This window comes from Hetaerina americana, unplaced genomic scaffold (genome assembly GCF_022747635.1).
Source record: "Hetaerina americana unplaced genomic scaffold, ioHetAmer1.1.p SCAF_5, whole genome shotgun sequence".
NCBI lineage: Eukaryota > Metazoa > Arthropoda > Insecta > Odonata > Calopterygidae > Hetaerina > Hetaerina americana.
The window spans coordinates 11,417,676-11,430,233 of NW_027287095.1; the positions used below are offsets into that span (position 1 = coordinate 11,417,676).

General features: G+C 39.2%; 1 non-coding gene across 1 annotated transcript; it reads left to right on the forward strand.

The window, feature by feature from the left end:
* Positions 1-1,069: 1,069 nt before the first annotated feature.
* LOC139694456 (5S ribosomal RNA) lies at positions 1,070-1,188 on the forward strand. Its single transcript, XR_011702138.1, has one exon. It is a non-coding gene; the product is annotated as a 5S ribosomal RNA (ribosomal RNA).
* Positions 1,189-12,558: the final 11,370 nt, after the last annotated feature.

Below are 12,558 nucleotides of genomic sequence, written 5' to 3' on the forward strand. Positions count from 1 at the left end.
TAACGTACGAATTACTCGTGACTCATTCCATAAACAAACGCCAAAATTTCTACGTTACTGCATTTCTGGGAGCGAGGGGCTATGGAATCGTAACCGAGTCACGGAAATGGATGGACTCGTTTCTTTTAATTCATCGAAGCAGTCAGTCATTCTTCGTAATTGTTTCACTCACTGTAAACTCCGAGAATCCTTTGAGACACCGAGTCTTTCGATTATCCGAGTTGTATCTGAGTAAAGGGACGACTTTTGAGCTAGCAGTTCCACGTATCCCCAACAGCCAAACATTCAGTGAAGACTCGTTAAATTCATTGATAATGACTCCAGTCATCACAATCACTTGGGTGACTCGTTCAATTGAGCAATTCGTGACTGTTCGTCCCAACTCATTACTTTTTCAATTAAACCGACTCATGATTTAAAGACAAACAACGTAAATATTTTAAGAAATTTGAAGCTGTTTCATATCTGCCTATAATCATATATAGAACTTGGAGATGTGTATCTATTTTTGGGCATTTGTCAAATTACTTCTAATCATTTAGTTTAAAGAACCACGTGTCTCGTCTCATCATCATTGTACATGTATATGTGCTATAACTCCTTACAAACTTATTAAATTGAATGAATCCGCACTTTCTTTCCGCGTTACTCATTGTATTTTTAGCATTAATAATTTAATATCCTAATCGCATTTTCGATGAGTCATCCTAAAAAATATCTTTAAGCGTTTACGTAGAGATTTATTTTTTAGCTATTGGAATGCAATATTTACCGCTCTCCATTTACTCGACATGATATCTTGACTACAACGAAGTCAATCAAACACAATGCATGTTCAATTGTTATATTAGAAAGCTCTCACGTGTTAATGGAATGAGTATTCTAAAATTGGACTTAACAGGGCTGAAGTGAGAAGCTGACAATAAATGAGATAACGAGAATATTGAAAGAATACTCAAGGGATCAACCTGAATATTTGGTATTTGTTAACTATATCAAACATGAAACAAATATGCACGAAGAGTAATTAAGTTTAGATAAATACGTAAAACATTTCCCTATAATTTCGGCCAACGGCCATACCACGATGAATACACCGGTTCTCGTCCGATCACCGAAGTTAAGCATCGTCGGGCCCGGATAGTACTTGGATGGGTGACCGCCTGGGAACACCGGGTGCTGTTGGCACAATTTTTTTCTCTTTTTTGCTGTTTATGTTAACAATATACATTATAATTGTTTTCAATATTCTTCCACCAATTAGGACCTTATTTTCACAATTTTTGCGAGCACTTGAAGCAATCCAAACGTTTTCCTCTCAAATGTCTGACCTTTGTGAGCAATTTTATCATCAAATTCGTCAATCAATCGACCGCAACTGTACTGGAAGTTTGTTCCTTTAAGCTTATAAATCATGAGTTAATTTAAATACTTCCATGAGTCATATAGCTGGCTGAATAAGTTACTTCGGTTTCATAAACTTGGCTGCTGTTTCCCAGTGACTAAGAGTCAATCCGTCGTGCCATAAGTAGTGTTTGGTGAAATGCCTTTTAAAATATGGCAGTTAGGTGCATTTCTTTTTGTTAGTTTAAACTTTTTCCTCTTTCGGCTAGCAGTAATTGTAAAGTACTTGTTTTAAATGGCCGCTCGATGATGAGGTACGATTTACAAGATTTTGGTTCCCTTGAGTGTTTGTTTCGTGTACATTATTTAATTGCGGCAGAATCAAGGTGGAAACTAATTGTAACCCTAAAGGTGTGGGATGGAAGTACTAGAGTTTAAGAAGAGGATATACGACGGATTGATAGTTTTGCATAATTTAATTACATCAACATATACACAATTACATCAACATATACACAATTACATCAACATATACACAATTATATCAACATATACACAATTACATCAACATATACACAATTACATCAACATATACACAATTAAATCAACATATACACAATTACATCAACATATACACATATATATCGCAGGGGCGGGTGTTAGGACCCCACCCGAACAATAGATTGCAACCACATGCATATAGAACGAAAAACATGCCAATGCACACACACACAGATGAATATGTTCACGCAAAACTTATTCCAACTTAGGCTCATGCCAATAAGTATATAAGCAACTAACATACACAAGTTCATGAACCTACAAATGCACGAATGTCTATCAAGCTCCTCATCTTGTCCTCGCTTGTAATTCGATATTTTACTATTTCTATTACGAATTCGATTTCTTACTTATTATGATTCCTGAATGTTCGAGGAAAGAACTAATATTTATATCTTTCTACACTGGAGTCTATCTCCCTTATCTTATCTTTGCGGTCTATCCCTCCCAAATAATGTGGGGGCATAATAATTCCTATTGTATCATCGTTAAACTCGTTTGTTCCGAGCCTTTCTAAAAGTCTAAGCCTGGCTTGTTTTCTTCGCGTGTCAAGCGGCCAAATTCCTCTTAAAGACCTGTCATATTCGTTTTCTTATTGTAACAATTGTTAACGAATCTGACGGATTTTCTCTGAATTTAATCAAATTCTTTTATCAACGATTTCTCCCTAAGATCTCACATACTTGCGGCGTATTTCAAATGTGGCCTAATTAAAGCGAAATAACACTTTAACATTCTCATTACATTTCTCCACCACCCGTTTGACGAAGCCGAGTTACTTTAAAGTGAAACAGTATATTTTCCTGATATGAGCACCCCACGAAAGGCGTGGTATAAGGAATAGCCAAAAAAAAATTAACTTGATCTGACGCAGTTAACACTGAACCCTCTATTGTGTAAATTTTGTCATGCTCATCACTACTTTAGCTCCAAAATTTCTAAACTGCGCATTTGCCTAAGTTCAGTCCCAATCCTCATTCCTTATGTATAGGAATCGTACTAATATTTGTATCTGTACACTGTGCAGCGTGTGCCACCTTACCAAGTGGCATTGTGGATTCTCGAGTGGCTAAATTGGCTACTTTGAAATAGTCTTTATTCATATATGAAAGATAATATTTCATTTGGCAAATCATAAATCGAGTTCCCATCATCAGGGCTAACGCGGCGATGCATCGTCATGCACAATTCCAATCAGCCTTGCAGGGAGCCGTGTAAGGCCATCGCGATTTATACAAGTAATTGTATATACTTGTATGAGTGGTACCGTATTCCCAGGCCCATAAGACGCACCTTTTTTACTCCACAATGTGCTCTAACACCAGCCTGGGTCTTATGGGCCGAGTGTAATTGGGCATGACTTCGTCTTACAAGTCACATGCCGACTCGCTGGGAAAAATAATTACTATTGAGTATTTTTTCCCTCATCAGGTATAGAAAATGGTTGTTTTAATTAGAAATTTCCATTGAAGCAGTGTTTTGAGCCAGTAATAAGCAAAAAATCTTTGGTATTTCCTTAAAAAATTCCAAAAAAATCATAATTATATACCTGTACACCCTTCCATGGACTACAACCTTGTGGTGGAAGGATTTATGCGTTCCGATGAACGCATAATGGGCTGTAGTGGTGGGAGTAATAATAATTGCTTCAGGTTGGGTCACCCATGCCAAAAAGGTGAAAGGATAGGAGCCAGAGCATTGGTGAATACATTGGAAATTCAGTGAGATAGATATAGAATAAGAAAAAATGAAAATAAAACAAAAGGTTCAGTCGTTTTCCATAAAGAGAAAAGATAAGTTAAACGTTAAAATTAGAGGGCAAATACTAGAGCAGGTTGAGTAGTTTATGCATCTCAGAAGTGTTTTGGACCAAATTGGTCACAGTAGTACAGACGTAAAGAGAAGAATTGCACTAGGTTTTTACAAGGAGGAGGAAGTTGATGACCGGTACGTTGAGTAAGGATATTAAGAAAAGACTCGTCAAAACTTTGATATGGAGCGTAGTTAAGCACGGCGCGGAAACGTGGTCATTGAAGCAGGAGGATAGACGTAGACTGGAGGCTTTTGAAATGTGGGTATGGAGAAGGTGGAGTGCACAGATAGGAAAACAAATGAGGAAGTTTTAAGTATGGTGGGCGAGTAACGAGAATTATTGGGAGAAAGAATAAGGGGACAGAAGAGATGGATGCAGAGCAATTTCAAGGGAAATGGTATACTGAAAACAGTGATAGAGGGGAGAATGTTAGGCAAACGAGGTAGGGGCAGGAATAGGATAAGGATGTTGGACGGAATGAAGGGAGGAAGTATACGAATATAGGAGAGAAAAGATATTTATTTGTTAGTTTTGCCCATCCAAAAGCCTACCTTAAGCGGTAGTTTACCCATAATAATTACTTCACATATTTATCTAAAATCTCTTCAACACTAAGGAGTATGTCGCACGGGTATGTCGCCTCTCTGCTCAAACATATCCTTCACGATAAACTCGGAGTCTAAAGGCGCTCAACCGTAGGTAGTATGATGGTGTATTCAATGTTTACAGGCTCTACTTTGTGAAAATTCAATATCACTGAATCAGTAAACCTTTCAATTTTTCAAAAAAGTTTTGTGTGAAAAAATACAGTTTTACTTATTCGGTATTATGCTAGTACAATGCGGAATACGTTCCTTTTTATTTAGCGTGCATATCACCTACTCAAAGAAACTAGGTGCTGTATAATATTGCATTCAAACCTGAAGTCGTGAATTACACTTCAGAAAACGGAAACAGGGCGGCTGAAAGGCAATTTGGCCCAACTCCGAGTGCGAAAATTTAATGAGAATGGAGGAAGATCGATGTAATGAATCCAGATGGGAGTCAAATAAATCTGCGTTCATGTGCTCCTAAATGCCCTAAGCTTGAGGAAAATGTTAACAGCTGGATAATAAAACAAAATAAGGATACATATTCGTCTCTATTTTGGGGTGAGATTGAGACTTTGGAGTCTCTTCTACTACCTAAGCCCAATGAACCCCTAATCAAGAAGGATGGGGTTGCTGTTTAAACAAAAATAATTTTAATTGAAGCGAGAAAATTGGCGATGGTTATGCCTATGGCCAATTTTCCTGAGACAACATCATGGTGCGAAGGATTCCCGAACAGGAATAGTATGTACATGCTATCCAGAATTGCGATAACCGAAAAAATATCACTTGAATACGAAAGAAATGTGATATAATTCCTCAAATACATCATAAACTTGAGGAAATAATGCGTTTTGATATGGCAAAAATAAGGAACACGGATGGCGTACCCTTTTGCTAAGCTGATCAGTCAGTAATGATAAAAGCTGCATCCGGACTCGTCATTTAGGCGTCTAAATCGCCCGATTTAGGGTGGATGCCATCTTGAAGGGTGTCCAAATTCTCTAGGCAGCGAGAGGGTGCAAATTTAGGCACCTATTTCGGCCCCTGGATTTAGAACACAGAAAGTGTGTCCTAAATACGCTATATTGTAAACCCCATATTTCCAAGTGTTCGAAGCCAGACTTCCCGAAAAATAATCGCCATGGTGGGAGTGTATAATGTTTTTTGGTTACAATTACTTTGGTTTATTCTTCGAGAGACTCTTTACTCGTTGATAAAACAAAGAGCTTTATAAATACGACGTCGAAAAATCAGATATTTTTAAATGCAAGGGAAATTTGGCGTCTTCCGCATGAATGTTTATCAAGTTGTTGGATACAGATATTTGGAATGTAGGGGTAAGGACATTTCTTTGTTTGGGGCTTCATTTCATGACTAAGAAAATCGTCTATATCATCGTGTTTGTATCCGTGCCTCGCTTGTGTACTTTTCACATCTTATTTTGGTATATAAATATTACGGAAAATAATCTTCAAGCTTAATGTTGTGTTTGGAGAGTCTAAGCATTTAGTAATGCCCTTAGTAAAAATATAGCTGTCTGCATGTATCTAACTGGTTAATCATAGGACGTTCGCCAAACCTTTGCCAAAGGAGTCACCGTTTGACTACGTGGGACCAAAAAGTAATAAAACCACAAAAAATGAAAAAGCGCCAACAAACACTAATTGTAGGATAACTATTGAATTGATTTAGCGAGGAAAGTACGCATCAATATAAATGAACTACACACGATACAAAGCATACTTCAAAACAATTACTGACAAGGATTAATGACCGAAAACTTACCCTGGAGTAAAATACCATATAAATAGCATAAAAAGTTTAAAATTATTAATTAAAGCAAATCTAATAATTAAAGCAAAATATTTAAAAAACGGATAATTTATATAGTTTATTATATAGTCCGATAAGAGAAAATTACTAGTACAAAAAGTTACTAAATTAAAAGAAATAAATGGAAAACTTAAATAAAAGAATGCCACAAAAATTGAAAAGTGAACTCAGGATTACGCAAAAACAAAAATGCGGTTTTGCAACTACACACAAATGTTTGCATAAGCTATCTCAAGTATCAAAATATTTACGTTAGGACATCATCTGTTTATTCCTTATTCTTAGCTAAATAGATGGCAATACTACGGCGCAGGGTGTCCAAATTAAAACTGCCTCATCTTTAGGCGTCTAACATTCAGGCACCTAAAAGTATGCTCCCTAACGCCTCACGAGTCTGGACGCTGCTAAAGACTTCTGGTAGCTACAAGACGATCTAAACCTTTGTTCCTGAGTGTTGGGTTCATGGTTCAAAACGCCCACCTTTGCGAACCTCTAAACGAAAAATGCGAAATTATAAACAATTCCACATGGAATTGATATTACTCCATACTATCCTCATATAATTATTCCCTTGAATGCATTATTATTAGGTAATCTACCGGTTAAGGTAGGTTTTTGCATGGACACAGCTCCTAAATAAATATGTTGTGACTCCTATGAAAACACAACATCCTACTCTACATCAGGTCCCTCTTCATCTCTGAGTACCTTCTTCCACCCTTCATCTCGTCCAACATCCCTATCCTGTTCCTTCCCTTTCCTCGTTTGCCCAACATTCTCCCCTCAGTCCTTAAATGCATTGTGGTCTCAAAAATTACCACGCTTCTTTTACTATTCTCGTACGCAAACGAGGTGAACGTCGTCATAGTTCCGGTTGAGCGAAGGAATCCAGAAAAAAACGCCCTCATTTGGCAAAGAAAAAAAATACTCTTCAATCAAGACAGTAAACGGGTGTACACCTGCGCAGTTTCGATTACGAAAATTATGGAATTAAACTTCGAATTGTTATGACTTCCGCCGCATTCACCAGATTTGGCCCCCTGTAACTTTTTTATTTTCACAATTGAAAAACTGGTTCGGCGGAAAACGATTCATGTGGAACGAGGCGGTCATCGCCAACACAACTATTTTGAGCACATTACGAAATCCTAATTTTTGGACCGCTTGAAAAGAGTTGAAGAAACACTGAATATAGTGTATCGACCTAAAAGCAGGCCATGTTGAAAAATTAAAAAATAATCCACACAAAATAATTCATTTTTTGTTATTTTTTCCCAAGGACCTATTGAACGGCCCACCATCCTTCTGTCCATCCTCCATTTTGTCCAATGAAAGCTTGCTATTATCGGCGAGCTTTTCGTTTTTAGCATCAGTGATTCCGTGCAAGTTCGGTTCTCCTTGCTTTAATATCAACGATTTTATCCTTACCTTAGGAAGTAAATTAAAATCCTTAAAGAAACCAGACCTCATTTAGAGGGGTTGAAAGAAAAGGTATTGTGAACACCAATTGAAGCATGTATGTGTTTAAGGTTAGGTGTTTATGTATTGTATGTATTTGGTAGGTGCAAGCGCATATTACGCATGAATGGTTCGTGCCCCAAATCCCCGCCCGTGCCACACGCCCCCTTAGTAGCTTGCATTTTGCAATGTATTTTAGCCCAAATATGAGTTTATGGTAGACGACCTTTTCTTTTTCTGCCTCTACCTCACTTGCTCAACATTCTCCCCTTCAAATCGTAGTCTTCCGTACTACACTACTATACGAAAATACTTCAAAACTCTAAAAATCAGTATGCCCTGCACAATCAGTATTGAGCAGAAACTACATATCTTAATCGTACGAGTTTATCAGCATTCAGTTTTGGGGAAACGTCTGTCGATATCCTTAATGGTCTATAAAGCTTCATAGAATGAAGGTTCGTTTGAGAGTTTGATGGACTCTCGCTCATAAGATCACGCACGCGTTGTCACACTCGCGTGTGTGCTCGCTCCTTCATACGTGCGCAAAGAAGGCAACCATTAGCGTCGGGTGCACGCGTCCATTTGATAGTGGCTTTTTCATGATTGGGCGATGATCGTCCCATCGACGTATCCTCGAGATTAGAATGCAAGAAAGCAAGCAATTGTTCGAAGGCGCATCTGCTTCCAGGTGGGCGCGGGGGGGCGGGAGGCGGAAAGGGAGCTTTGGCTTGAGAAGGGGCGGGAGAGGACAGGACGGGAGAAAGCGGTTGGGTCGATTTTTATACCTGCCCTTTTGTGCTGGGAAAAAGGCTCTCTGGGGCAAGGAGGGGGAGGAAGGAGAAGAGGGGCTTCCGTGAGAAAATTACTGCAGTTGTGTATCTACGACTCGGATACCTGTTTTAGGGGGCGAGAGGGATTTCGAGCTGCGGACCGGCCAATCCGCAGGGCACTCGATCACAGGGCTTCTGATTTGTTCCTCTCTGCTAAACTTTTCAAATTGTAGTTAAAGGTCTCTGTTATATAATACGGATTGTTATTTTTGCCGTTCGGCTTTTCAATCAAAACATCCGCTGACAAATACGTAGGGGCGCGCTCTCCAATCACGCCTTTCGAGAAGTCACGACGACATGTCCCGTGATCATATGCTTCTGATCTCTCTCTATAGAATAGCGATATCTTCGTAACCACCTCACTGCACAGAAATTTGCGAGAGAAGTTGACAATCCAGACTAACACACATGATATTTTGGTCTACTGACTTCAGAGGATGGCTCTTTCTCAAAATTATGGTTAATTGACGATATAAAATGTTCACTATTCACTTTTGGAGCATTAAATACATAGCTCTCCCACATTTCATCTGCACAGTTAAGTTGCGTTTTGGTGGAATCTTGGGCAGACTCCACCGTAAGCTTAAGGTTTCATTCAAAAGAAAGGCCTGACCCTTGTCACCATCTTGCCGGTCGCCAAAGCGGTATGCAGGACCGTGGCAGATGACAGATTGTCCGGCGGAACTTGCTGGAAGCAGCCCGAGGGCCGGCGTCCATGCGGCAACTGTTCTTCTTTAACTCCACTTATCAAAATCTAATAGAAGATATTGCAACATCACGCTTTAGGTATGGTCGTGATTCTTGAATGGAGCATCCCATGCTCCATGCAAGTTCGTTATTTGTTGGCGTTCGCGCCCAAAGAACTCGCACACTTCCAGCTCCAAATCGCCTTTAACTTAGACTAGCCAATATCAATGCTGCTCTCGGGGCTATCGTAACGAGAAATGCTCTGCGAATCTTCATTTCTCTGGTCCATGACGAATATTTTGTGATTTTCAAAGCCCTACATGTAATTTATATTGCATAGTAATTTATCTTTAATTCATTGTTTCGAATCGCCCCTTGCCACACAGCATGACGGTGACTTGCAGAGTAATAAGCATATATGCAATTTCAAAAGCGGCAATACCAGTGTTCGTATTGCATGCAATTTTTCTGCAATGATTTCCCAACAATCTGTAAATCCATTCGAAATACGGCAGTGGTAGGTTAGAGTTCCGTCTGAGTCTCTTCTATGACGAAATAAACAGGTATTTCTCTGGTTTCGGATTTTCATCCGATGGTCATCTATGGCACGTCACTTATTTACCAAATGTATGTATCTATGGAATAAAAAATACAATTTTCGGCTTCGAAAGGCGAAAGTATATTTTTATGAACATGTATTTTGTGCCATGAAACTGCGTTCTACCCGTTATAAACCTTTGTGGCGTGCTTGATCGCATGTTTTAATGCCCCTCAACTCCTCAAGACCTTCAGATATCACTGAATCCTAAGAAAAGTATCGGTCTGCTGTGGTATGAAATCGAAGCGCTAAGGAAAAGCGAGTCTAAAAGAACAAATTTTTAACCAAACATTTTCGTTGAGATATACTCGTAGATAGCTCTGCTATGAATGTGAAATTTTACGATATGATACAAATGTATGTATTTCTCCTCAATATTCATGAAAATGTTGACACTCTAATTATGACTTACAAAACACGAGTGAAATATAAAGTATTTAAAACCGACGGAGGTCATCAGCGTGAAAGTCAGTCCTCGTATGTTTTCCATACATATCGTTAGCTCTGACCCTACCTCCTTGCTCTTAGGTTACAATGGAAGACTGCAGCGGAAAAGTAAATTTGTCACTTTAGGCTTCAACCGCACGTCTTATGGACGCTGGTCGTCCTTTTTCTGCCAGCTTCTTCGGTGAAATAATCCGAATGGAACCGCAGGTAAAATAAAATGTTTTACCATCCATGTTCTATTTCATACCGCGGATTTCAACTCATATCGTTTCACTGACTTTTTTCTGAAGAGCCCTCGACATTTGAAAAAGAGGGTTTATCATAAAAATCGATCGAAATCCATTAGGCCCGTGACACAGAACAATACACATTATTTGAATAATAGATCGCTAATTATTCCACAATTATGTCCTCATTAGGAGCCCGAATTAACGTAAGAGCGCTCCCATAAATAATGGCTGCGAGCATTATTTTCCGTCGTAGGGAGAAGAGTTTATTCTTGTGAAATTCCAGGCTATTAAGATACACGGCATTGCAGTCATATGAAAGCTAATGAATGCTTGAATACGTAGCAGGGAACTGAACGTTCATGCTCAGTGAAAGAAGGTCATTGATATAGTCATATTATTGGTACGGCCCACTGAAAATGAAAATATTTAGTACAATAATACTTCTGATATATTTTGGAACATATTATTTTACTTTGGTTCTGGTAAACTTTGGTGGTCCCGATCTATTTGACTTCAAAAGTGATAAATCGTTGCGTGGATATATAAACTAGAATATTAACAGAAAGCAACCGTAATTGTGGTAGCATTCCCTCGCTGATTAGTAGCTAGCTACTATCGATGCTAGAAAGGTTGAACGCCGAGCTGCTAGATGCAATGTAGTCCGCGCAGCGTCTATTCCTCAGTAAGATGGGCAGTGTCGTTAAAATGCTATTAAGGAAGGTATTTTAAGTAATTCAATTGTTTATATCAGAAAGTAAGGGACACACCACAGAAAAGAGGCCAGGTGTCCACGGCTGTCATCATACGAAATCCTTCCAAAGCAAAGCGACGAAAGCAGCAGCATAGAAGGCGTCAAAAATGACAAAATGAGTTATCAAAGAACTGGAATTTGGAAATTTAGGACAATGTTGAGGGCAGGGAAATTGGAGAATATCAATTGAGAAATGGAGAGGGAAACTATGGATGCTTTAGGGCTGTGCGAGGTCAGATGAAAGGATAGCGGGGATTACTGGAGTGATAGAGTAATATTCAGCGGTTGGAACGAGAGCCAGCAAGGGGTTTCCATAATATTGAATAAAAAGGTAGGAAGAAGCGTAGTCAACATAAAGCAAGCAACGAATAGAATATTGCTATTAGAGATAATAGCAGAACCGACGAATTAGGTCATCGTACATGCCACCAATAAGGGGGAAGAAGTCGATATGGTATACGATCAGTTAGAGGACATAATCGCGTGTGTTCCTGCAGTTAAACATTTGATGATGATGGGGGATTGGAATGTGACTAAAGAAGAGATGGTGATGAGGTGGGGGACTACGGTTTAGATAGTAGAAATGACCAAAAAAATGGGGAAAGCAATTGAATTCTGCAGGAAACGGGGTAATCATCACCAACTCTTGGTTTGGACAGTACAAAAGGCGTAGAAATGCATTGAAAATACCGACGGACCCATGAAAGTATCAGTTAGATTACATTATGGTGAGGCACAGATTTTGGAACGGCATGCTCAAATCGCAGTTTCCCGGGAGTGTATGCGGACTCAGATCACAATTTAGTAATGATGAAGTGATTAGAAGTGAGAAGTGATTAAAGATTCAAAAAGATAATACAGGGGAGGTGGTTTAGGGAATGGACGAATGAAATGGTTAAACTCATAAATTGGATTGACAAGGAAGAAGTATCAGCAGATTCTAGAGAAAAGCGCAAGGAAACAATGGGTTACAGACGAGATTATTAGAAAGATAGATGAGAAAGGGAAATTGAGAAATATAAGTACCGAGTCAGGTGGAAGGAAGTATGAAGAGTTAAATAATAAATTGAGACGGGTAACAAATAGAGAAAAAGAAGCGAGGTGGAATACGCAATGTGAGGATATGGAAAGTTAGTGGAATTGGTGTGTTATACTGTAAGGTTAAAACAGTAGTAGTTTCAGGGGGGCGATCGCCAGCTAAGGTCATTTGCGCAATTAGGGATAGGAAAGATTGAAGGATGGAGAGAAACCCGGTGTTGGTATTAGCCTACTCTTAACCAAAGGCGCCAAGGGGTCCACAGGTTGACGACCCATCCGACGGACGGTGTACTCACTCAAAGTGCCCTCCACAAAGCACCTAAAGTAGAGATTAGGATACCACTAAAAATGCTGCTTCCGCCGGGATTCGAA